This window comes from Panulirus ornatus, chromosome 18 (assembly GCF_036320965.1).
Source record: "Panulirus ornatus isolate Po-2019 chromosome 18, ASM3632096v1, whole genome shotgun sequence".
Classification (NCBI taxonomy): Eukaryota; Metazoa; Arthropoda; class Malacostraca; order Decapoda; family Palinuridae; genus Panulirus; species Panulirus ornatus.
Window position 1 is genome coordinate 55,218,659 of NC_092241.1, and position 26,868 is coordinate 55,245,526.

The 26,868-nt window shown below is 46.3% G+C and overlaps 1 protein-coding gene across 4 annotated transcripts in view; it reads left to right on the forward strand.

The window, feature by feature from the left end:
* Positions 1 to 26,868, forward strand: part of LOC139755113 (probable G-protein coupled receptor CG31760) — a 424,310-nt gene that overhangs the window by 218,760 nt on the left and 178,682 nt on the right. For all 4 annotated transcript variants that reach the window (XM_071673250.1, XM_071673248.1, XM_071673251.1 and 1 more), the window contains one exon: positions 8,287 to 8,319. The gene's annotated coding sequence lies outside the window, so the exon portion shown is untranslated. The remainder of the gene's footprint in view (positions 1 to 8,286; positions 8,320 to 26,868) is intronic.

Consider the following 26,868-nt stretch of genomic DNA (forward strand, 5'->3'; position numbering starts at 1 on the left):
ATATATATATATATATATATATATATATATATGTATATATATATATAGTTTGCTTTGCTTTGTCGCTGTCTCCCACGTTTGCGAGGTAGCGCAAGGAAACAGACGAAAGAAATGGCCCAACCCACCCCCATACACAATGTATATACATACACGTCCACACACGCAAATATACATACCTATACATCTCAATGTACACATATATATACACACACAGACACATACATATATACCCATGCACACAATTCACACTGTCTGCCTTTATTCATTCCCATCGCCACCTCGCCACACATGGAATACCATCCCCCTCCCCCCTCATGTGTGCGAGGTAGCACTAGGAAAAGACAACAAAGGCCCCATTCGTTCACACTCAGTCTCTCGCTGTCATGCAATAATGCCCGAAACCACAGCTCCCTTTCCACATCCAGGCCCCACACAACTTTCCATGGTTTACCCCAGACACTTCACATGCCCTGATTCAATCCACTGACAGCACGTCAACCCCGGTATACCACATCGATCCAATTCACTCTATTCCTTGCCCTCCTTTCACCCTCCTGCATGTTCAGGCCCCGATCACACAAAATCTTTTTCACTCCATCTTTCCACCTCCAATTTGGTCTCCCACTTCTCCTCGTTCCCTCCACCGCCGACACATATATCCTCTTGGTCAATCTTTCCTCACTCATTCTCTCCATGTGCCCAAACCATTTCAAAACACCCTCTTTTGCTCTCTCAACCACGCTCTTTTTATTTCCACACATCTCTCTTACCCTTACATTACTTACTCGATCAAACCACCTCACATCACACATTGTCCTCAAACATCTCATTTCAAGCACATCCATCCTCCTGCGCACAACTCTATCCATAGCCCACGCCTCGCAACCATACAACATATATATTATCGGGAAGAATAACAACGCAGTTTTTATGACCTATTTTTCTCCTCTACACTCAGTCCTGATAATAAATATATATATATATATATATATATATATATATATATATATATATATATATATATATATATATACTGTGGGATGTCACAAGCGATTGCGATTCAATGACACTTTAAGGTTAAAGGTCAGAGGAGTGAGCTCGACTGAATAATCAAAAAAGAATTTTTTTCATTTATCCTGATGCATATATATATATATATATATATATATATATATATATATATATATATATATATATATATATATATATATATATATATATATATATATCAAATAATTCAAACTAAAATCATATAAGAAAACATTTTACTTGCAGTAGCTCAAAGACTTGAAGAGAATATTGGAAATATTGATTGCAAGACTCGTATATTGAGAGATGCAAACCCTGAGAACGAATACAGACTACGATGGAAATTGAAAGTTTATATCATATGTTCCCTCCTGTTTGTTAGAAAGTTTATATCACACGTTCCCTCCTGTTTGTTAGAATGTTTATATCATACGTTCCCTACTGTTTGTTAGAAAGTTTATATCATACGTTCCCTTCTGTTTGTTAGAAAATTTATATCATACGTTCCCTTCTGTTTGTTAGAAAGTTTATATCACACGTTCCCTCCTGTTTGTTAGAATGTTTATATCACACGTTCCCTCCTGTTTGTTAGAAAGTTTATATCATACTGTAATGCTCATTAGGTCTGTCATTGGGGGCCATATACCCGTCCATAGTCACCTCTGGTTTAACTCGAGCCGAGCCACAAGCTTTCGACTGGCTTCCCCTGTCACAGATATGGTGCTTTACACCAGCTCAAGCTGGTGCCCTCTACTCTACTGACCAGAGGAAGGATGAACACCTGGGGCTGGGGTTTGGCGCCCTCTGCCCACGACCTGGGATCGAACCCGAGGAGGAACGTCCTTTCTCAGGGGCTGGTCGAGAATTGGAATACCTGGCTTAGGGTAAGGAATGTATGTATGTGTGTATATATATATATATATATATATATATATATATATATATATATATATATATATATATATAGAGAGAGAGAGAGAGAGAGAGAGAGAGAGAGAGAGAGAGAGAGAGAGAGTAAACAAGATGTCCTTGATGAATGGTCCCGCTATCCATGCTGTCTCAGCTGATATAAAAAAAGATATCTATTACACACACATATATCTTTGCATTCAGTGACACGACAGACGTAAGACTGCTTCCGGCGGAATGTCTTTCATTTCGTTAAACTGAGATTTTTACCGTTGATGTAAGGAGGTTTATGTACAGTGGAGGGAAGAGAGGTTCATAGCACGCTACTGGAACAGACTTGGAATCCACTGGAACAGAGAACCTAAGTCTTCGCTCCTTTGAAGAAGCTTGAGACACCGTATACGATATCATACGGGACGCTGCAACCAATGTCCGTGTTCACATCGTTATCCTCAGCGTCCTCTTCATTTCCATCCGGTGATGGAATCTCTCCAGACACTAGTCTGACGAAGTAAGCCAAAAAGACCTTAAGGGATTACCTTTCCAACTTCTCTCCTGGGGGTATTGCCTTCTGCCTCCCCCCAACACATTCCCCTGAATGCCCCCTCGAGGTTTGCTTTGGGATCTGCCATTAACGTGATTACAACCTGGACGAAGTCCTGGAATAGGCTGGAGGTTGTATGGAAGATGGAAAGATAAGAATGGCCATCGTGAACTAGAGACTCAAAGTACGTCTGTCGCTTTAAAGATTTTGTCTCCGTTCTTCGAGACGAGAGAGAACGAAAAAGGGAAATCAAACTCGCTTTACCAAGATGCGGTCGAAGAATGAGAGGGTTTAGTGTCGCACAGACGAACGTACAGACAGACGTAGCCTCAAGTCAAAATGGTTTAGTATGACACTGATGGATGTACTGACGCAACCTTAGGTCAGATGGTTTAATGTCAAACTAACAGTTGTACTGACATAGTATTAGGTCACAGGGTTTAGGGTCAATTGATGGATTGTATTTACTTAGCATTAGGTCAGAGTCTATATTCATTACCCTTAAGAAAGGTCTACATCTTCTAGATATGTCGTAATGATTTCTCTGGTTCACTGTATATATATATATATATATATATATATATATATATATATATATATATATATATATATATATATATATATATATATATATATATACATATAGGGAGCAGGGGGCTGGAAATCCTCCCCTCTCGTTTTTAATTTTCCAAAAGAAGGAACAGAGAAGGGGGCCAATTGAGGATATTCCCTCAAAGGCTCAGTCCTCTGTTCTTAACGCTACCTCGCTAACGCGGGAAATGGCGAATAGTATATATATATATATATATATATATATATATATATATATATATTATCTCTGGGGATAGGGGAGAAAGAATACCTCCCACGTATTCCCTGCGTTTCGTAGAAGGCGATTAAAGGGAAGGGAGCGGGGGGCTGGAAATCCTCCCCTCGTTTTTTTTTTTTCTTTTAATTTTCCAAAAGAAGAAAACGAGAAGGGGCCAATTAAGGATATTCCTTCAAAGGCTCAGTCCTCTGTTCTTAACGCTACCTCGCTAACGCGGGAAATGGCGAATAGTTTGAAAAAAAATATATATATATGTGTGTGTGTGTGTGTGTGTGTGTGTGTGTGTGTGTGTGTGTGTGTGTGTGTGTGTTTGTGTGTGTAACCTGGTATGTACGTCACTCGGAACTCGATGTTATCCAAGACATCCCCGCTTGCCCGAGCATCTTGAAGACGGTGTACGCAATTCTGTAGCAACTCTTGTTCCTTCAGTTCCAGGAAGCTTTTCGTCACCTTTGCTGGAGCTCCAGACTCGAACCAGGAGGTGTTGGGGATGCATCTGCTGGCTCAGCAGGAGGTCCTGGCCTAGTGGACAGGTTCCCTGTCTTACTTAAGACAGTACACTGATTGATCAGACCTCCCAGAACCTCCACATAACGTACTTGCTTTTATTCCTCTCTCTCTCTCTCTCTCTCTCTCTCTCTCTCTCTCTCTCTCTCTCTCTCTCTCTCTCTCTCTCTCTCTCTCTCTCTCTCTCTCTCTCTCTCTCTCTCTCTCTCTCTATCCAAAACAAAATCAATATGGCTCAACAGGTTAGCATCTGCTCTGAGCGCCACAGCTGCGTCGTCAGACGGCCACCTTGACTTTAACACACGATCACCGTCCAGGGATGTTCCTTCCTCACCTCTCGTTATTCTAACAAGTTATTGTGTCTTGAACATTCCCCCATCCTCACCCATCCTCACCCATCCCCCGCCCCATCCTTACCCCTTAGACGACCAGTCTGGACTGGAGGGAAAATGTCATGGGGTTCCTCCATCAGCATATCCAAGAGACCCGCTGGATGATGACACCCTTTGTGGTTGGAGTGTCAACGAAGGGAAAGTCCTCTTCTTCCACTTCAGGAGCTCCCGTTGCGTATGTTGTCCACATTCAACTCACTTGGACTGGAAACCTCAGGGATAAAAAGTGATCTTTTACAAAGTTTCCTCAATGATACAGACATTCAATATATAGGGGGAAAAGAACAGGTCAACACAAAACATTACGAGCCAACCAATGGAAAATCGACCGTCCTTCCTTGACGTCCGTGGCCAAAGAACCGATACAGACGGTCGTGTGGTGAAGATACAGACGGTCGTGTGGTGGAGATACAGACGGTCGTGTGGTGGAGATACAGACGGTCGTGTGGTGGAGATTACGACAGCGTGAAGTTATCGTGCCCACATCACCGTCATGAGCTGCTTGCCAAGGCATCGGCTCCTCCGTCTGCCCGTCGAGAAGTGCAGCTCCGCCAGCGTTGTCACGAAGTCTCCATAACTCTACCTGGAGTTTCGAGTCGCTAGTCTTTGAATTCGATCTTCTCATCGGATGAGAACGAGACCCTCTCTCTCTCTCTCTCTCTCTCTCTCTCTCTCTCTCTCTCTCTCTCTCTCTCTCTCTCTCTCTCTCTCTCTCTCTCTCTCTCTCTCTCTCTCTCTCCCGCTTGTCTTTGAGCAAAACAAACAAACACACCCTTCACCCACCCACCCACCCAACCACCCGCTCACCCAACCACCCGCTCACCCAACCACGCCTTCAAATCAGCCGCTAATGAGATACGTCAAGAGACACAGTCCATCTAGCCACCACAGAGAGAGAGAGAGAGAGAGAGAGAGAGAGAGAGAGAGAGAGAGAGAGAGAGAGAGAGAGAGAGAGAGAGAGAGAGAGCGCGCAGCTGCTCCTCGTTTTGCGCTTCCCGACCACACACACACACACACACACACACACACCACCCCCGTCTCTCCCCCCCCCCCCTCCCCCCCTCGTAGCAGACAAGGATGGAGGATCACAGCGCCCAGGCGTGTCAGGACGACAATGTCCCATGACGTCCGTGCCTCCACCCCGCCCCCCCTTCCTTCCTCCTTCTTGTTGGCTCCGGGTCACGTGAGCGGTGCTGGCGGCGGCGGCGCGAACAGATGGCTGAGCCATACAAGGAAAAAAGAAACAAAAGAAGCCATCCTGCCATGGCGCCTTTCCTGTGTTTCTTCTTGTGGGAAGCATTGCTGGAAGAGGGAAGGATTTCCAGCGCCCCTCCCATCCCCTTCCTCTTGGTAATCCAGTCCAGAATGTTATGCTGTCTGGCCTCTTAGAAATGGACTGGCTCCTGGTGATATACTAATATTCATTTTCCTGTTTTGGAAGTGCTTCTTCCTCTGTTAACAGTCCTGATCTTATTTAGGATTTCTCACTTGTTGATGTTTCCCAGCATTTGATAGTGTAATTCGGTCGTTGAGAAGGCATCTAAAACCCTTCTTCTTCCTCTATCAGTCCTTTGTCATTCTTGGTCCATTTGTATGTATGTATATTTTCTATTCGTAGTCCATCCCTTGAATTTCTATGTTCACGATACTTGGCCAATCATTGCTTACTAGTCTTTACTGTCTCCAAACCAGGCGTCCCTTGTCTCCACCTTGTATTGAAGATTGAGGTAATCTTTGAGTCGAACTTGTGCTGATCTTTGAGTCGAACTTGTGCTAATCTTTGAGTCAAACTTGTGCTAATCATTGAGTCAAACTTGTGCTAATCTTTGAGTCGAACTTATGCTAATCTTTAAGTCGAACTTATGCTAATCTTTGAGTCGAACTTATGCTAATCTTTGAGTTGAGCTTGTGCTAATCATCTTCGAGACGTTTCATCGTAAACTGAGTCATTTTGCGGGACTCCACTACTCATTTTGGAGGTTCAGAGTCTTTTACTGTTTATTGCTGCTTATATCTTTTCTCCCATCTCATTCATAAAGTCCGATGCAGTTCTCCATAGTTCATGCATTTCTTATATTTTTGATGTTGCAATACACGTCTTCTATGCATAACCTGACTCAGATAAGGCTATACAAACACATATCAAATCTACATATACATAAGATATCTTTTCCTTCCCTAAAAAAAAAAAAAGATGTGTGTTTATCTCGATCCTCGTCCAGTGTTTTGGTTTGATCTCCATTTGCGATAGTGGATTCACTCCCGTGGAGGCTGAATAGTCATGCTGAAAAATGTCATAAAACAGTTGATGTTGAACGAAAACAGCGCAATCTTTTTTTTTTTTTTTAATGGCGGACCAGAGGATGACGTCTGAACGAACGTAAACCCCAGCAAGCAAAATGCCTGGCGAACGTTAGAGTGTCGCTCCCTTGGTATGAATCCAACGCGGGACTCGACCGTCGATCTCCCGCTTATTTACGATGCACATAAACCGGAATAAACCATCGATTAGCGGCTGTTATGACCTTCCCCTCTCATCTGGTGGGTCTCGTTTCACCATGGTGTTGGGGACACTATCTCGTATGAATTCCATTATATTTTATTACTGCGTAAGCGGAGAGAGGAGTATGGATGCTATCTCATCCCTTGAGCGAGATCGTATCGTTTTGAAGCACGAGGGTTCGACCCTTTGTGCACGGTGGTTCGACCCTTTTGACCATGATGGTTCGACCCTTTCAACACGAAGGTTCGACCCTTTTGAGCACGATGGTACGATCCTTTCAACACGACGGTTCGACCCTTTTGAGCACGGCGGTTCGACCATTTGAGCTCGGCGGTTCGACCCTTTTGAGCACGACGGTGGGGCCTATGTTTACGACCATATAACCATTGGAGTATATTGTGACCTGGCTTTTAACCTGATCCGAGGCAGGTAAAAGGAAAGTTGGCCGATGAAGGATAGACAGATCATGTCGACCTTTTAAGAAAACAAAGAGGTTGTGTGGGACGAAAGGGAGTTCTCAGGGGGAATCATAGGGATAGTGAGTAGGTTCGAAGATAGTGGAGAGAATGGATAGGGATGAAAGGATGGGAGTATATAGATTCAGCACAGCGGAAGGAAGTTGAGACAGCAGGTGTTTTGAAGGGACACTGAGGGAATCGATGTATGTATGAGTGAGTGTGGCAAGACAAGGCGAGATCTGGTACCATTGTAGAGGTAGATCTGGTACCATCGTAGAGGTAGATCTGGTACCATCGTAGGGGTAGATCTGGTACCATCGTAGAGGTAGATCTGGTACCATCGTAGGGGTAGATCTGGTACCATCGTAGAGGTAGATCTGGTACCATCGTAGAGGTAATCTGGTACCATCGTAGGGGTAGATCTGGTACCATCGTAGAGATAGATGTGGTACCATCGTAGAGGTAGATGTGGTACCATCGTAGAGGTCTTGCATGGTTCAACCTGTGTATGGTCCTATCCTGTTCTTACGTTGGGTTTAGTAGCTATCAGAAGCTTAGGGTCGTTAAACAAGACCATGTCAAGCACGCGATTCAAGTACGTATGTTGATGGATTTGAACCCCTTTAGGCAATGTGTGTCGATGTTCCATAAGCACCAGGTTACGAGCCTTGGGTAAGATGACCTAACTGTATTACTATGACCAGTTATGGCTCGTGTGTTGGTGGCTGATTGAAGAGTAACTTCCCAATTATAGTTGGATGGTTATTTGAGCTCGGGGTAACAACTACTCGCCTTTAGGGTCGTTAAGGCCCGTGACGTCAAGATGTAACCACCGATTGAGAAAAATTGAACACTTTCTTCAGGTGTTCGAGGTGATTCTCAAGACCATACACGCCCTTTGGGTATATATTGCCCTTGTACGTTGGTGAAATTAAGAGATTTAATCCTAAATCATTACTAAGGTCTAATATCCTTTCCCCCTCCCCTCCTCCCCTTTTTTAACATGATTAATAAAGGTGTTTATTTGAATTTATGTAAATCATATGCAAATGACCAGTTGTCACTTCTCTTACTCTGTCCATGTTCTCACATATGTTCTTCTCTCTCTCTTGCAGGTGGATGTGGTTCATCTAGCCTCGGCCAGACAAGTAAGTTGCCCTCTGCTCGTACTCTAATGCCTTTGTCAGGGAGGTGATCACCTGGCATGGTTGAGGTGTGTGTGTGTGTGTGTGTGTGTGTGTGTGTGTGTATGTTTGTATGTGTGTGTGTATGTGTATGTGTGTGAGTGGAGTGGGGAGAGAGGTTTATGTTCGTCTCGATCCTGTATGTGTACCTTTTCGTCGTAATGGTATATATATATATATATATATATATATATATATATATATATATATATATATATATATATATATATATATATATATATATATATATATGCACTCCAGGTACCCATTCATCGACCAGCTGCATAGGGGAGGATGAACATCTGCATTGACAGTGAACCATTTGCCCTGTCCGGTAGTGGAACCCTGACCCGTGAGATTGGTAGGTCACAAGTGACAATCCACTGCACTTCGATGGCTCGTAGTGACCTATCATACGCCAGCAGATGGTTTCTCGTCTTCCACAGTCCTCCCTGTGATATACAGTAGAGGTTTGGCGAGAGATTAAGTAAAATGTCGACCCCTTGATCCCTTCCACACACACACACACACACACACACACACACACACACACACACACACAGATTGTTGCAACTTACTATTTCCAGCCAGGTGATCATCGCATCCAAACCTCTTTTCCACCGTATCCCATCCTCTTTCACCTTGCGCTGAATTTCATCAATCATTCGTCAGAGCAACTTTGATTTTTAAGGCGTTATAAACAGGAAACTTTTTTGTCTTTCGCTTTGATTCATTTATCCATGAGAAGTAACGTTCTGTATTTCATTTATTACATGAAACTAAGCATTTGCTTTTACGTATTTTAGGTCATTTTTTAGGCAATTTTTTTCCGTATTTCTGATAATAGAAAAAGGATCATTTCATTAAATCCATGTTATACTATTATGTATTTTCCGTAAAAGATATATATATATATATATATATATATATATATATATATATATATATATATATATATATATATATATATATATATTCCTATGAGTCCACGGGGAAAATGAAACACGATAAGTTCCCAAGTGCACTTTCGTGTAATAATCACATCATCAGGGGAGACACAAGAGAGAAATATAACAGTCAGTTGATATACATCGAAGAGACGAAGGTAGAACGCCATTTGGTAAACATGTGATTGTCCACATGTTTACCAAATGGCGTCCTAGCTTCGTCTCTTCGATGTATATCAACTGTTATGTTTCTCTCTTGCGTCTCCCCTGATGATGTGATTATTACACTAAAGTGCACTAGGGAACTTATCGTGTTTCATTTTCCCCGTGGACTCATAGGAATATATATATATATATATATATATATATATATATATATATATATATATATATATATATATATATATATATATATATATATATATATATATATATATATATATATATTGCCTTTAATATGTCTACTTTGAAGTGGGCTTCCCAAGCCTGTGATGTGTGTAACAACAAGTTTAAATCTGTTTCTGAATTATTGAATAAGTCTGTTAGGTCCGGGCCGTACTTTTTCCTGGCCTCGTTTGGTCGGCGAATTTCGAGAGAGAGAGAGAGAGAGAGAGAGAGAGAGAGAGAGAGAGAGAGAGAGAGAGAGAGAGAGAGAGAGAGAGAGAGAGAGTTACATAGATACATTGGCCATACAGACCCCAAGGTCCATCAGAGTTAGTCTGGCCCTTCTAACAGTTATTACTTAGAGAAAGAGAGAGAGAGAGAGAGAGAGAGAGAGAGAGAGAGAGAGAGAGAGAGAGAGAGAGAGAGAGAGAGAGAGAGAGAAGTGAAAAAGATTGAAAAGAAAAATAGGAAAAAAAAAAGGAAATCAGAGGGAAAGAGAGAGATAGAAAACGGAAGGTAAAACGGACAGAAAGAGAAAAGGGGGATAAAAGAAACGATTGAAAGGGCATATCACCTGAAGATTATCTAGGCTTGGTTAGTTTAGTTTTGGTTAGGTTAGGCTAGTTTTGGTTAGGTTAGCTTAGGTTAGGTTAAGTTAGAGTAAAAAGAAAAAAAAATATCTAACCTCACCTTCGAACTTAGAAAAACGTTGGGAGAGGGAGGTGATTCTTCAGGCATTCCGAAAGGGCGATGGGAGAGAAGGAAAAGGGAGAGTGCAAGGAGGAGGAGCAGGAGGGAGAGTAGGGAGGGTAGAAGGAAGAGCAAGAGGGAGGGTAGAAGGAAGAGCAAAAGGGAGAGTAGAAGGAAGAGCAGGAGGGAGAGTAGAACAAAGACCAGGAGGGAGAGTAGAAGGAAGACCAGGAGAGAGAGTAGAACGAAGACCAGGAGGGAGAGTAGAAGGAAGAGCAGGAGGGAGAGTAGAAATGGGAGGGTGGTCACCTGCCTCACCGTAGGCCGGTGTGGGTGGTCAGTTCTCCCAGGACTGTGCGGTATTTATCTTCTGTACTGAAGGCTCTCAGTGTTGCCATCATCACTCGTGTGGTCGTCCTTCCATGAACTGGCATGAGGGTTTGTGTCTCCTGCCCCCATCTCTTCTTCTGGTACGAACAGCCCTGGAAGGTGCCCAGCGGTCTGCTGCTGTTTCGTTTCCTCTCTCTCTCTCTCTCTCTCTCTCTCTCTCTCTCTCTCTCTCTCTCTCTCTCTCTCTCTCTCTCTCTCTCTCTCTCTCTCTCTCTCTCTCTCTCTCTCTCTCTCTCTCTCTTAATGTTCCATTTCTGTTTTTGTTTCGGGACGTTGGCTCATACGTATCCTCCATTGATGCTGCTTTTCCCTCCCTCCCTCCCTCCCTTCTCTTCTTCTTCTCTCTTGTAGACGCAGTCTTCTCCTTATTCTCTCCCTTTCCCATTCTTTTTTTTTTTTTTCACATGTGTCCCTCGCGAAGCCTCATTTGACTTACATATATTCCTCTTCCTGTGTCTCCGTAGAAGAATGGCCACCCTTCCTCCCCCTCTTTTAGAAATCGTACCCGCTCCTCCTGTCGTAATTTTCTCATTCATGTCATCAACACGGAAGCTTCTCCTTCCCCATATCCTAGAGGGGAAGGAGAGAGAGAGAGAGAGAGAGAGAGAGAGAGAGAGAGAGAGAGAGAGAGAGAGAGAGAGAGAGAGAGAGAGAGAGAGGGAGGGAGGGAGGGTGGGGGTACATTTTTAAGGACCCCAGTTATAGGAATCTTCACAAATCCTTGATCTCTCTCCTGTTCGTCAGGCAGTCCTGGGCAGCACCGTACTGCCACCAGCAGGAGTCTTGGGTCACCAACACCCTGATGGACTGACGAAGACGCTCCTCGGTTGAGCCAGAGGATCGACTGCCCTCTTTTCATTTCGAGGATCGAAGGTCCTCTTTCCATTTCTGTTAGTGTCATAACCTTCTCTTCATGGACACGCGCTCCTCCCAAACTCTTCAGCTCTTAAAAAAAAACATTCCTCCCCCCCGCCTCCAATCAGCACTCCTAAGTAACCCTCCAACGCACGCCCGTCTTATCCTCTTGGACTCCTACATCCAGTTCCTCCGGGTAACTATCAGGTGTTTACCGGTTCATCACCTGTCTTCTAGGCCTACGTGAGCATCACACACTCTCCTAAGTTTATCTGCCTCTTTGGTAATCACTACACTAACTAACTCATTAGTATTGTAGTTGATAGATCTGCTTCCATGAGGCGGGTTACATGAGAAAGCCAAATAACAGAAGACCTGATGGCCTATGTCGATGTTATGTGCTCGAGGCCTGAATATGCAGGAGGGTGTAGGACGTGCACGGGACAGAGTGAATTGGAGCGATATGGCCAATAGGATCGTACATCCCCAGTCTGCATAGATGGAGACAGGACAACAAAGACGATTGAATCACTGTTTATAGGTCCTTCATTTAGCATTTCCATATAACGAACGTGGCATTGTATGATTATACAACATCATCATTTAATTCAACCATGTGTAATTCCTTCGTTCTCGCCGACCATGGCGGTGGAGCCCAGCGCCCTCTGCTATGGGCAAAGCAGAGGAGACGACCCGTCCTCAGAACAATACATCAGTCCCTGCTTAAACTCTTTCTGGGTGAAATGAATTTCATTCTTCCTCAGTTTTCCTTGGTGCCGCTACCCCCCCCCCCCCCTACACGATGGATTGTGAGTTACGACCATTAACTCTCTCTCTCTCTCTCTCTCTCTCTCTCTCTCTCTCTCTCTCTCTCTCTCTCTCTCTCTCTCTCTCTCTCTCTCTCTCTCTCTCTCTCTCTCCCGTCACTCGTTGATGAAGAAGTGTGAGTTACGGCCGGGCTGTTCTGCCTTGCTGTTACTCTGATGAGGGGAATGTGAGTTACGACACACACACACACACACACACACACACACACACACACACACACACACACACACACACACACTCTCTCTCTCTCTCTCTCTCTCTCTCTCTCTCTCTCTCTCTCTCTCTCTCTCTCTCTCTCTCTCTCTCTCTCCCTAGCATTATTCCATTGTCATCTTCCCTGGTGAGTAACGTTTGAGTTACGGCATTTCTTTCATGCCGTTCCCTCGTTGCCACTTAGAGGATGAGTGGCAGGTGTTATGACACTCACTGTGCCCTCATGCCACTCCTCATCTCCAGGAGAGATTGAGTTACGGATATTTTGTCACCCCACTTTCTGCTGTCACTCACCTGATGTGAGTTACAACCATTCCGCCTCACAATTTTCCACCCGTCACTCTCAGGATGAGTTAGTTACTACGACTGTTTTCACCCAACCACCGTTTTCTTCCACCTTCCTCACGATTGAGTGACCATGAGTTTACGACCACTCATCCTTGCGCTCCCCTCCTTCTCCTCCTACAAAACCCTACCCCCCCTCCCCCCACCTCCCCTTGTCGCCTTTCTTGTGCTGTGAGTTACAAACACTCCGCCTCACCGTTCTCCGCTGCCACAGTGATTCTCGGTCACTGTGAGTTACGAAATTGGTACCTCATTTTTTCCCCCCTCTCTCTGCCGCCGCTCGATTCTCTCTCTCTCTCTCTCTCTCTCTCTCTCTCTCTCTCTCTCTCTCTCTCTCTCTCTCTCTCTCTCTCTCTCTCTCTCTCTCTCTCTCTCTCTCTCTCTCGCCGTTCCCTGCTGCCATTCTCTTAATGAGGGACTGTGAGTTACGACCATTTTTCGCCCACTTCTCTCCTTGCCACTCTCCCGATAATGGATCTTGAGTTACGACACCTTTCTTTTCTAACGTTTCGCTGCTTTTACGCCACTTTTGAGGGAGTGTGAGTTACGACAGGTTCCCCCCCCCCCACCCTACCCACCCCACCACATTCTGACGACCTCCTAGCGCTCTGCTGCTGTGAGTTACCAAGCTCTTCCCCCCCCCCACCCCCCTGTCCGAATCTCTTAATGAGGGCCTGTGAGTTACGACCATTTCTTTGGCACTTCCTCTCCCCCCCCCCCCCATCCTCCTCCTGATGTGAGTTACGACTGTGCTCTCACTCAGCGTTTGGTCACTCCCACCGCTTCTGATGAGTTACGACTGTCGGAGTTACGACACCTCACGTGACACATGACACGCCTAGTGTCATATCGTGAGCGTACGTTAATATTAACCTCATCCTCATTACCAATGCCAACTGTTAATTCAAACCAATCCCCATCACTAGGATGACAGTTAATATTAACATAATCCCCATCACCAGGATAACAGTTACTGTCCCCATCACCAGGATAACACCTGCTGTCCCCATCACCAGGATAACAGTTACTGTCCCCATCACCAGGATAACACCTGCTGTCCCCATCACCAGGATAACACCTGCTGTCCCCATCACCAGGATAACAGCTACTGTCCCCATCACCAGGATAACAGCTACTGTCCCCATCACCAGGATAACAGCTGCTATCCCCATCACCAGGATAACAGCTGCTGTCCCCATCACCAGGATAACAGCTACTGTCCCCATCACCAGGATAACAGCTACTGTCCCCATCACCAGGATAACAGCTGCTATCCCCATCACCAGGATAACAGCTGCTGTCCCCATCACCAGGATAACAGCTACTGTCCCCATCACCAGGATAACAGCTGCTATCCCCATCACCAGGATAACAGCTACTGTCCCCATCACCAGGATAACAGCTGCTATCCCCATCACCAGGATAACAGCTACTGTCCCCATCACCAGGATAACAGCTACTGTCCCCATCACCAGGATAACAGCTACTGTCCCCATCACCAGGATAACAGCTGCTATCCCCATCACCAGGATAACAGCTGCTGTCCCCATCACCAGGATAACAGCTACTGTCCCCATCACCAGGATAACAGCTGCTATCCCCATCACCAGGATAACAGCTACTGTCCCCATCACCAGGATAACAGCTGCTATCCCCATCACCAGGATAACAGCTGCTGTCCCCATCACCAGGATAACAGCTGCTATCCCCATCACCAGGATAACAGCTGCTGTCCCCATCACCAGGATAACAGCTACTGTCCCCATCACCAGGATAACAGCTGCTGTCCCCATCACCAGGATAACAGCTACTGTCCCCATCACCAGGATAACTGCTGCTATCCCCATCACCAGGATAACAGCTACTGTCCCCATCACCAGGATAACACCTGCTATCCCCATCACCAGGATAACAGCTACTGTCCCCATCACCAGGATAACAGCTGCTATCCCCATCACCAGGATAACAGCTACTGTCCCCATCACCAGGATAACAGCTGCTATCCCCATCACCAGGATAACAGCTACTGTCCCCATCACCAGGATAACAGCTGCTGTCCCCATCACCAGGATAACAGCTGCTATCCCCATCACCAGGATAACAGCTGCTATCCCCATCACCAGGATAACAGCTGCTATCCCCATCACCAGGATAACTGCTGCTATCCCCATCACCAGGATAACTGCTGCTATCCCCATCACCAGAATAACACCTGCTATCCCCATCACCAGGATAACACCTGCTATCCCCATCACCAGGATAACAGCTGCTATCCCCACCACCAGGATAACAGCTGCTATCCCCATCACCAGGATAACAGCTGCTGTCCCCATCACCAGGATAACAGCTGCTATCCCCATCACCAGGATAACAGCTGCTATCCCCATCACCAGGATAACAGCTGCTATCCCCATCACCAGGATAACTGCTGCTATCCCCATCACCAGGATAACAGCTACTGTCCCCATCACCAGGATAACAGCTGCTATCCCCATCACCAGGATAACAGCTACTGTCCCCATCACCAGGATAACAGCTGCTATCCCCATCACCAGGATAACAGCTGCTATCCCCATCACCAGGATAACAGCTACTGTCCCCATCACCAGGATAACAGCTACTGTCCCCATCACCAGGATAACAGCTGCTATCCCCATCACCAGGATAACAGCTACTGTCCCCATCACCAGGATAACAGCTGCTATCCCCATCACCAGGATAACAGCTACTGTCCCCATCACCAGGATAACAGCTGCTATCCCCATCACCAGGATAACAGCTGCTATCCCCATCACCAGGATAACTGTTAATATTAACCATCTCAGTGCACAGCTGAAATATAAAACTGGCGTAAAATTCCTATTAATTTCAAAAATTACAAAACAAATTAACTTTGCAAAAAGTAGAGATAGATAGATAGATAGATAGAGAGAGATAGAGAGAGAGAGAGAGAGAGAGAGAGAGAGAGAGAGAGAGAGAGAGAGAGAGAGAGAGAGAGAGAGTGTTGGCTCACGTTAGGTTTTATGAAAATTTGATAAAAAAAAAAGTTCTAAAAAAGTAAATGATTTTACGTAAAACTCACTAAAAAGATTTTTTTTATATATAAATTCAGACTTTTTTGTATCACCAGATTATATCATACAGTAGAGGTGTTTAACTCTTGATATATATATATATATATATATATATATATATATATATATATATATATATATATATATATATATATATATATATATCCCCTGGGGATTGGGGAGAAAGAATACTTCCCACGTATTCCCTGCGTGTCGTAGAAGGCGACTAAAAGGGGAGGGAGCGGGGGGCTGGAAATCCTCCCCTCTTTTTTTTTTTTTTCTTTTTTTTTTCCAAAAGAAGGAAGAGAGAAGGGGGCCAGGTGAGGATTTTCCCTCAGAGGCCCAGTCCTCTGTTCTTAACGCTACCTTGCTAATGCGGGAAATGGCGAATAGTTTGAAAAAAAAATATATATATATATATATATATATATATATATATATATATATATATATATATATATATATATATATATATATATATATCCACGGGGAAAATGAAACATGATAAGTTCCCAAGTGCACTTTCGTGTAATAATCACATCATCAGGGGAGACACATGAGAGAAATATAACAGTCAGTTGATACACATCGATTGTCTGTCTTGGACGCTGCGTACAGTATGTGCTGGGAAGTGTGGACGCTAGGTACAGTATGTGCTGGGAAGTGTGGATGCTAGGTACAGTATGAGCAGGGAAGTGTGGACGCCAGGTACAGTATGAGCTGGGAAGTGTGGACGCTAGGTACAGTATGTGCTAGGAACTGTGGACGCTAGGTACAATATGTGCCAGGAACTGTGGACGCTAGATACAGTATGTGCTTCTGGACAGTTTGAACTCCCTCACTTCCACAGGAATAAGATGTTCCTCTCTAAGGTCGCGTTTTCTGTTGTATACCACGTCCCTCTACCCCCTCACGCCCTACTATAATTCCCAAATAAACATCCCTTATATCACTCAAGGTAACAAGCTGTTGCTCAACCTGTATATAGTCCATTAGATTCGTTGTGTTTTCGAGAGAGAGAGAGAGAGAGAGAGAGAGAGAGAGAGAGAGAGAGAGAGAGAGAGAGAATTCTTTTTCTTTTTTGCCATATTGCTTTTTCATTTTGGCTCATATTTTCACTATTTTTTTCTCTCTCTCATCCACTGCAGTATACTATTTTCAGTTTACAGAGCAGTGGTGTGCACTGCCCTATTTTATACATTTCTTTTTTTGTATGTATAGGATGGTTATAGGAGAGGTGGGAGGGGGATGGTGTGAAGTGGAAGAGGGAAGTTGGAGTTGCGCACAGTTGGAGGAGGTGTGTGAGGCTTTTTGGGATGAATGTGGCAGATTCTTTGGAAGTGGGTGGTTTTTTTTTTTTTTTCCTCCTTACCTTATTCTCTCTCTCTCTCTCTCTCTCTCTCTCTCTCTCTCTCTCTCTCTCTCTCTCTCTCTCTCTCTCTCTCTCTCTCTCTCTCTCTCTCCTCCCATACTCTCTTCATCCTCACTGCTGTGGCTGCTCTCCTTCACTGTCTGATTGTGTACTTGCGACAGAAGGCGTGTCATTCTCCCTCCAGCGGGGACCACCTTCCCTCCCCCCTTATCTTTTCCACCCAGCGGAGATGACTTTCCAGACCCCCTTCCCCTTCCCCCGCGCCGGTAGCAGCAGCAGAGGTCCAGCCCCTCCACCACATCCTCCATCATCAGGCGTGGCCCTGGACACCACTCTTGAGTAGTGTGGGCCTTCCCCAACCCCCTCCATCTCAACTGTGGCCCTGCTCACCACCGGCCATGTCGACGGTTCTTTGTACTGGCACCCCTCCCTCCCGCCTTCCTTCTTCCTTCCACCCCCCAGCGTCCCTCAGGCGTAGCAGGAGCCCCCACAAAGTGCGTCGGGTACAGACAGGAGTGGGTCACTGACCCCTCCTCTTCATGATGCCACGATCTGTTGCTCTTATCTCTTCACTGTTTACATTCCTCTCGACTGCCGTTCACCTTAATGTTCAGTGTCCATATTCCATCACTCTTTCCCACCCTCTGACCGGATGGCTCCTGAGATCCATCTTCTGTCCTTCTCTCTCGATTGTAATTCCGTTCTTGACCCACCGTCTGCGCTGTCTTTGGTTAGACGATTCGTTGTCTTGTACCAGATGTGTGAACGTGGTGATCCAGCCAGTTCTTGGCCTTCCAGTTCGTCTTGTATTGGTATGGTATACCCATCTAGGTCTTCTTCAGGGGAGCTGTATGTTGTTGTGTTTGTCTGTGTATACAATCCCATACGATCCTCTTCACCGTGTCGACGTCGACCGTTCGTCTGTGTATCTATATGTCACTTGGCGTTCTGTCTGTCTGCAGCAGCAGCAGCAGCAGCTATCACACTGGCGTCTCGTATGGTCCAGGTAGTTTCCTGCTCAGGTCATCCTGTACTGCCGCTGATGACGTCCTGCTACGTCTAATATCCACCCGACATGTTAAGGTCACTGCTGACCCTCCTCCTGAGAGACGTGCTCCAAAAGAAAGTGATGTTCCATTTCTGTCGGTTGTCGCAACGTTCGCCACCGGTCCTTTGTGGACGGGACCCTGAACCTCACCAGGCCCGGGCATAGATTTAACCACTAACTATACACACGGTTAGTTTCATCGTGTAGGCACGATGGCAGTAAAAGAAAAAAAAAATCATTATCCCGTGTACTTTGGATTTTCGATCGATTAATCCAATTTCCAGTTTTTTATTTCATATATTTTTGTTCAAAATTTCCATTTTGTCCTTTTTCTATATTGCCTCTTAAGCTTCTTTGTATTAGAATCCATTTTCTACTGGTTCCTCTTTATTTCTTTGGATTCTCCTTATATTCTAATGAGCTTAGATCATGAATGAGCTGTTGTGTTGTCTGCTTCTTTCCTTGCACCGCCAAGTTTTGAAACTCCTGTACCTCCTTATGTCTTTTCCAAAAGCTGTGACCTGACCCCTCTGTAAAAGGCAGGCTCTCTCCCACACATCCTCCAAAACTCAAATGAACTTTCATCATTTCTTTTACATCATCTTTTACACCACCTCTTTTTCATGAAAGGTCTCTGCTCAGGTGGGGATCTTCGTCCATGATCGGAGTTGTCGACATTGAAAAGAAGAAGAAGAGAGAAAGAGGCGAAATCTTGTTTCCAGTTTATCCCCCGAGAGCTGTCCAGTATTGGATGCTCTTAACCCCATGCCAATGTCGGCCTCAGACTCCGCCTGTGAGTCACCAGGAATCAACGTCTCCTTCGCTGCTTCCTGGACCTTACTTGTTGAGGCCCCTCGCTCCACCAGGAGGGGTCGCTCTCATTCTATTTTTTGAGTTTCAGCAGATCCTTAGATCCTCTGTGACCTTCCCCACGTGGATGTTAACACTGTGCGACACTCTGATTGGCTCACGTAAGGCGGTGAGAGTGTCAATACTCAACTCTGATTGGGCCCTGCGTATATGGCGTGTCGTCACGTCTTAAACTCTGATTGGCCCTCCGTACGTGAGGTGTCATCGGGTCTGACACTCTTATCTACGCCAGTTCTCATATGGCTCCTAGCAGTGCCTGGAGGCAGGGGAGTCGCTGGCATTTTCTCGGAAGCCTGGAAAAAAAATATTGATCCTGGATTTATGATGGTCATAATATGAACACTGGTGTCATAGCCCAAGACGCGCGAATCAAAGGTTCTTTAGCTACTCACGTATTGCCCATAGTGGTGTAGGAGATGAGGCTACGGCACCTCGTCTTCTTTTAAGGACATAACGTTACGGTCAGATGTGTGCCCAATTCCAGGCCATGTCTTCGGCTGGAAGGGTGCTCAATTCCACGCTATGTCTTCGGCTGGAAGGGTGCTCATTTCCAGGCCATGTCTTCGGCCGGAAGGGTGCTCAATTCCAGGCCATGTCTTCGGCCGGAAGGGTGCTCAATTCCAGACCATGTCCTCAGCTGGAAGGGTGCTCAATTCCAGACCATGTCCTCAGCTGGAAGGGTGCTCAATTCCAGGCCATGTCCTCGGCTAGAAGGGTGCTCAATTCCAGGCCATGTCTTCGGCTAGAAGATGCTCAATTACATGCCATTGTCTTCGGCTGGAAGGGTGCTCAATTCCAGGCCATGTCGTCGGCTGGAAGATTGCTCAATTCCAGACCATGTCGTCGACTGGGAGGACAAGATGATGAATATATTCAATAGACAAAAAAGAAGAAAAGGCAGTGGAGATTTCTGTGAGCTCCACAGGTGTTTGTCGACCCGACTCCTGCAGGTGGAGAGGTTATAGGCAGAAGGAGAGACGATTAAAGGAAGAGGAGTGGAATCCATAACTCGACTGTTCGACGCCAGATGTCATGATACGTGATCCTTTTTGTGGCTGGTCGAAATAATATTGATCATTGGGTTGGATTACCACAATGATTCCTGGACGAAATAGATATTTCGGCAGTGAATTTGCCACTGCATATTAACCCCCGGAAGACTACACGTTTCACTGCACGTCAGCCAGTGTCTTTAACCACCAACACCTGACGGAGCTGAACTCACCTCCCGATTTCCTTATATTTCCTGATTTATTAGTTTCATTTTTTTTTTTTTTTACATATCGTCTTTTGTTATCCTATGGCAAGTCATGTTCTACCTTGGAAAAAAAATGTGTGAATTTCACTGTCAAGATCAACAGGTGTATGACACTCAGCATATGTGTTGCGGGAACACCCATATTGCAGTCAACAGGTGTGTTGCGGGGACATCCCGTATTGCAGTCAACAGGTGTGTTGCGGGGACATCCCGTATTGCAGTCAACAGGTGTGTTGCGGGGACATCCCGTATTGCAGTCAACAGGTGTGTTGCGGGGACATCCCGTATTGCAGTCAACAGGTGTGTTGCGGGGACATCCCGTATTGCAGTCAACAGGTGTGTTGCGGGGACATCCCGTATTGCAGTCAACAGGTGTGTTGCGGGGACATCCCGTATTGCAGTCAACAGGTGTGTTGCGGGGAAACACCTGTTGTTGGTTCGGTCCAAGTCATTTTTACCACACGAGTGAATGCGAGGCGTGAGCGTACCCATGTGTGTGTGTATATATTCTTTTTCCTCTCGACAAACACATCAAAAAAAAAAAAAAAGGTTATTTGCGAGGAAAAAAAAGAAAAGAAAAAAAAATGATATCCCTGCAGCTGACATGTGGCCTCGGCTCGGGCTGAGCTCGGCCAAGCGCGGGGTGAGGGTGAGGGAGGTGGGGTATATTGGGTGGCCGCCACACACTTTGTGATGGGATTATGTCCCTGAATTATGGAGGATAGGAAGATGGGATTACCCTAGGAATGAGGTCACCTGCCTTTCTATATATCCCCTTCCACGTCAGGACGTGTGGAGGTGGGTGAGGACGTGTTGAGGTGGGTGAGGGCGTGTGGAGGTGTGTGAGGACGTGTGAAGGTGGGTGAGGGCGTGTGGAGGTGGGTGAGGGCGTGTGGAGGTGGGTGAGGACGTGTGGAGGTGGATGAGGACGTGTGGAGGTGGATGAGGACGTGTGGAGGTGGTTGAGGATGTGTGGAGATGGGTGAGGACGTCTGGAGGTGGTTGAGAACGTGTGGAGGTGGGTGAGAACGTCTGGAGGTGGATGAGGACGTGTGGAGGTGGATGAGGACGTCTGGAGGTGGATGAGGACGTGTGGAGGTGGATGAGGACGTTTGGAGGTGGGTGAAGACGTGTGGAGGTGGGTGAGAACGTGTGGAGGTGGGTGAGGACGTTTGGAGGTGGGTGAAGACGTGTGGAGGTGGATGAGGACGTTTGGAGGTGGGTGAAGACGTGTGGAGGTGGGTACCTGATGGTGCAGGAGGTGCGGTGCGAAGGTGCCCGACGGTGCAGGAGGACGGTGGGAGGTGGGCCAGGATGTCTGAGGGCGGGTAGGATCACCAGAAGTTGGTCCAAGGACATTGAGATGAGCATAAGAAGAGGTGTCCGAGAACGTCAAGGGACGGACACTGGTCAGATGGGCGGGAAAGTATGATGGACGTTGTGGGAGGACGCGGGCGTGCGTGCGGGCGGGCGGGGGATAATGACGTCGGAACCTGGTCAGAGAGACTGAGAGGTGCGGGACGAAGGTGGAGGTGATTGAGGACGATGAGTGACGCGAGAACACGGGGCGAGGTGAGCGAGCGGCGGCGGCGGCAGCTCTACGTCATGGAGAGGAGGAGAGGAGAGGTTGGAAGGGTGGGGGGGGGGGGGGTGCTGTAGGGAGAGAGGAGGGGAGGACAATCATCAGCGAGGCCGCGAGCTCTTCAACGTGTGCACCAGATTATTCTAAAACCTCGAGCAGCAGTGTTGAGGAGTCCAGACGCGCGCCCAGGGAGAGGCGGAGGAGGAGATTAGAGTGGTGAGGGAAGCGTGTGGAAGTGGGAGGGGGAGAGAGAGAGAGAGAGAGAGAGAGAGAGAGAGAGAGAGAGAGAGAGAGAGAGAGAGAGGTCATATTGGCAGGGTGTGGGTGTGCGGAGGGAATGAGTGAGGGAAGACTCCTGGATGCACTTTGAGGTCTTATCAGTACGGTCGTCGATGGTGCTATACTTGTAGATACGGCCGGGCCAGTAACATAAGGCCTCTGCTCACCTGCTCCATCAGAAAGGTTCTGTACATATAACACATCATGCCACATGTCTTTACTTATTTTTGCTGGACGTTCAGGGAGTGTGATTACTAAATGAGTCCTGGTATTATCCAGGACCTCTTCCTGGGCTGCAGCAGCCCAGGAGCAGGGAAATGCGGACTCCTTTAGACAAAGGGGAGTCCATTAACACGTTCCTAGGGTTGTGAAGGACCAGTCAAAGCATCATCTACCTGGTATATCCTCCGTGGGGTGAGGACAGTCGATGGAACTCACGTAACACTTGAACCCTCCCTGTCAGACACCTGTAAGTCTCAGGACCTCAAAATGTCTGTAAATGATGTGGAAATCAGGTAGTGTTGGTCGCCCTAGCTGGCTCTTATGCCTCAGAAACTGGCTCGCCCTCCTCATTACACTCACGGCGAATCCAGGAGTAGAAAAGTACTTTTCTTCTCTAGCCATGTGGCGGTGAGGGAGTGATGGAATTGATGGATAGCTAGAGGGATGAGAGAACAACTTGGCTTCTCTGGGCGAGAAGCGGTGAGGGAGGGATGGAACTGATGGATAGCTAGAGTGGGAAAAGGGGGGTTATTGTGCTTGAATCTGGGATGTCTGGTGGAAGATGAAGTGACGCGAGGGTGCGAGGCGACACCGACCTTCACCAAGACGCTTCCGACTTCGACCAGCCGCTGGAGCGATGTTCCATATCCCTCGCTGGAGAGAAGGTAGCAGAGCCTTGCTATTGATAGATGGAGACTCGTAAATGAAATATAGACCAAGTAGGAGAGTAGGCAGCAGAAGCAGAAGCCCTACCAGTGTTCTTCGATGTGAACACCTAGACCAAGCGAGAGGGAAGAAGATGGGACTGAGTTCGAAGTGCGGGTCTCGCACGTCTTTTTTAGACGTGATGTCCACACGTGTGAGGGAGGTGTTCCTGTTGCCTCCTTAGAGGACGTGAGGGGCCATGGGAGGTGAAGGAGGAGGGGTGGGGGTGGTGGTGGTGGGGTTAAGTCCGTGTTAGGCGTCGGCAAGGCGGAGGTGGGGTGGGTGGAAGGGGAGGCCGGACGGGACCTTTAAACACGATATGGATTGAGAGAGAGAGAGAGAGAGAGAGAGAGAGAGAGAGAGAGAGAGAGAGAGAGAGAGAGAGAGACAGAGAGAGAGACAGACAGACAGAGAGAGAGGGGGGGGGGAGGAGGAAATGATTGTCCAAGGGGAGAAAGCAAATGATAAATGTATTTTAGCCGAAAAATCTATTGGGAATGGCATTTGAAACTCATTTATCTGAGCTGACAAACAATATGTTAATCATTTATTTATCTATTTATTATTATTATTATTATCATTATTGTTATTATTATCGTCAATATTATTAGACTGATTGTTATTACTATACATCCTTAGATCCCTTTCACTGGGGTACCTAACAGCTTCGAGGCTGCGCTGCAGATGAATCCGGTAACACCTTATATATATATATATATATATATATATATATATATATATATATATATATAACCTCCAACAGCCAGGATCGAACCCGGGACCCCTGCGTGGCAGGCGGGAACGCTACCGCTAGGCTGTTATCGCGGTAGCGCTCCAGGCTCCCACGCAGGGGTCCCGGGTTCGATCCTGGCTGTTGGAGGTTTGTATGTTATATGGCAGCGCGCGTTCATATACACTATATTCGTATATATATTATTTCATGGATGGTAAGGCTTACGTTGTAGGACTACTGGTATAATGTGATTGATTTGGATTTTCTCTTTTTTTTTCTCTCGTTGAATTTACAAACTATTGTATTTTTTTTTTTTAATCCGTATGGAGCGCCACGTTGAACCTGCCAGTTTTATTGAATTTCATGAGTCATGGAACCATCCTGATCATGGAACCATCCTGGTCATGGAACCATCCTGGTAATGGAACCATCCTGGTCATGGAACCATCTTGGACATGGAACCATCCTGGTCATGGAACCATCCTGGTCATGGAACCATCCTGGTCATAGGAACCATCCTGGTCATAGAACCATCCTGGTCATGGAACCATCTTGGTCATGGAACCATCCTGGTCATGGGTGGACAAGTGACGTCCATGTATCCTCCACCTTAATCGTGTACACTACACATGATGATGCACTCGTGTCACTGTGTAACTTCAATTGTCTTTTTTACGTCTCAAGAGTCCAGTCTTGTAGAAAAGCCTTCATGGAGGCTAGGAATCGAGAAGAAAAAAGAGAGAGAGAAAAAAAGAAAATAATTTGTTAGATTATGAGGAAGTTATAAACCTGATTATAAAGGTCATAGCTATTTGGAAAGACACGAGCGTTGATAGATAGTTCCAAGAGCTAAGCGGTGTTGTGAAAGAAAGAGATGTCACAACCGCCACAACCTTTGAGATTGGTAAAGGTCAGACACTTATCATGTGACGCACTGCGGGGCTCTACTGTTCTCTACACTGCTGCCATCATCACAGGTGTCGCAAGGGTTCGATTCTCTCACGGGTGGTGGTCAGGGTCTTGTAAGACAAGGGGTTCCCAACCAGGGGGTTGACAAGTACCGCTTGCGGCACGTGAGAGCCGTCCAGGAGGTACCTGGCGTTAGTCATGAGAAGTAACCATGGGTTGGATGATGTACTATACTTATCCTTGCGTATATGAGGGGATGCCATAAACTTGAAGCTTTTCTTAAGCTCGAAGTCCATCACTTTCTTTAGCTGACGTTTCTGATGAGGTAAAACAGTGCACAAAGTGGAGGGAAGCCATGGAAGTGGTATATGCCACACACACACAAAAAAAAAGTTAGGGAGTATTGTTAAGTAAAGCATAAACTGTTCGGATCATGGATGGATGGTTGGTTGGTTAGTTGTCTGGTGTTTGATCCAGTCCCCTGCCAAGGGTCAATTAAGACCCAGAGCGCCAAGCTACTTGTCGCTGTACGAAACATTCGTCAACACCTTCTTCAGGTGATGATGCCATGACCACCACGTAGTAGTACACTGTCTGTACGTCTGTGACGGCTCTTTGGTTCCATGAACAGCCCGTGTTGCCCTCGCTCCTCCCGTCCAACTGACCCACTACACTGGGATTACTACGGCCTCCGTCACATTACAATCCACTTCGACAGATTGTCGAAGTTTGCTGAATGTAGGCTGGAGCGGTAAACTCCCATTCTCCTAATTGACAAAGGAGAGAGAGAGAGAGAGAGAGAGAGAGAGAGAGAGAGAGAGAGAGAGAGAGAGAGAGAGAGAGAGAGAGAGAGAGTTTCTCTCTCTTCGTGTGGGGGGTGCTCAAGTCCCATCGTGTGAAACGGATGTGTGGCACGCAGGCAGGTGAGGCGGCAGAGCAACGAACTTTGTTTCTCCGGTACTAAACTCTCATCCCGCTGATGGTCTAAGACGTATTGATTCAACTGCTCCCTCCCGAGGGCTCAGCGCCCGCCTGTGTGTGTGTGTAGGGTGGGTGGGTGGGTGAGGGGTAGCAGCTGTGAGGAAAGGAGACACATGAGTTTAACAAGACCTCAGAACTGGAAAGGGGGCTAGGCTGGTGCTGTCCTGTGTTCTCACGATGAAATCTCTGTCAGTTGACAGAGTGAGAGTTCTGTGGTACGTGTTATAATCTGTCCATAACTCATACTTTTTACGCCTCCTTATTTACGTGATAAGTGTACAGTTTTTTATTATCTCTTTGTGACATCCGCGTGTGTGTGTGTGTGTGTGTGTGTGTGTGTGTGTGTGTGTCTTTCTTCTCACACCACATTAATCCACGAGTTTCAGTTCTCCTCCACTATTTCAGACAATCTCGTGAGGACCCAAAGGCGTGTTGATGTTTGAATTCCTTTTTGTACACCTTTGTTAGCACGAGTTGTATAAGGGAAAAAAAAAGAAAGGCTGTATTCCCTCTGAGCACTTTCCTGCAGCCTATCAAGGACCTACCTCCTCGACCTGGAATTTCAGTCGGGTATTCTTGAGGTTATGTCGGTAGTAATGAGCGATGAGAGTTGGATGGACTTTATTAAATCTCCGAGAGAAGTTACCAAGTTTGCAGCTTGCACTAATGAACTTGTTCGAAGCCACAGATTAATGATTATCTGAGAAGGTGTTAGATATGAACGTAATTCAAAAATGGCCTTAGCACTGCCACTAGATGTCTTAAGAAGCAGACGGGAGGACAAAGAGAAATCTGAAGTCCCCTCACACGCCACTGAAGAATACTTGG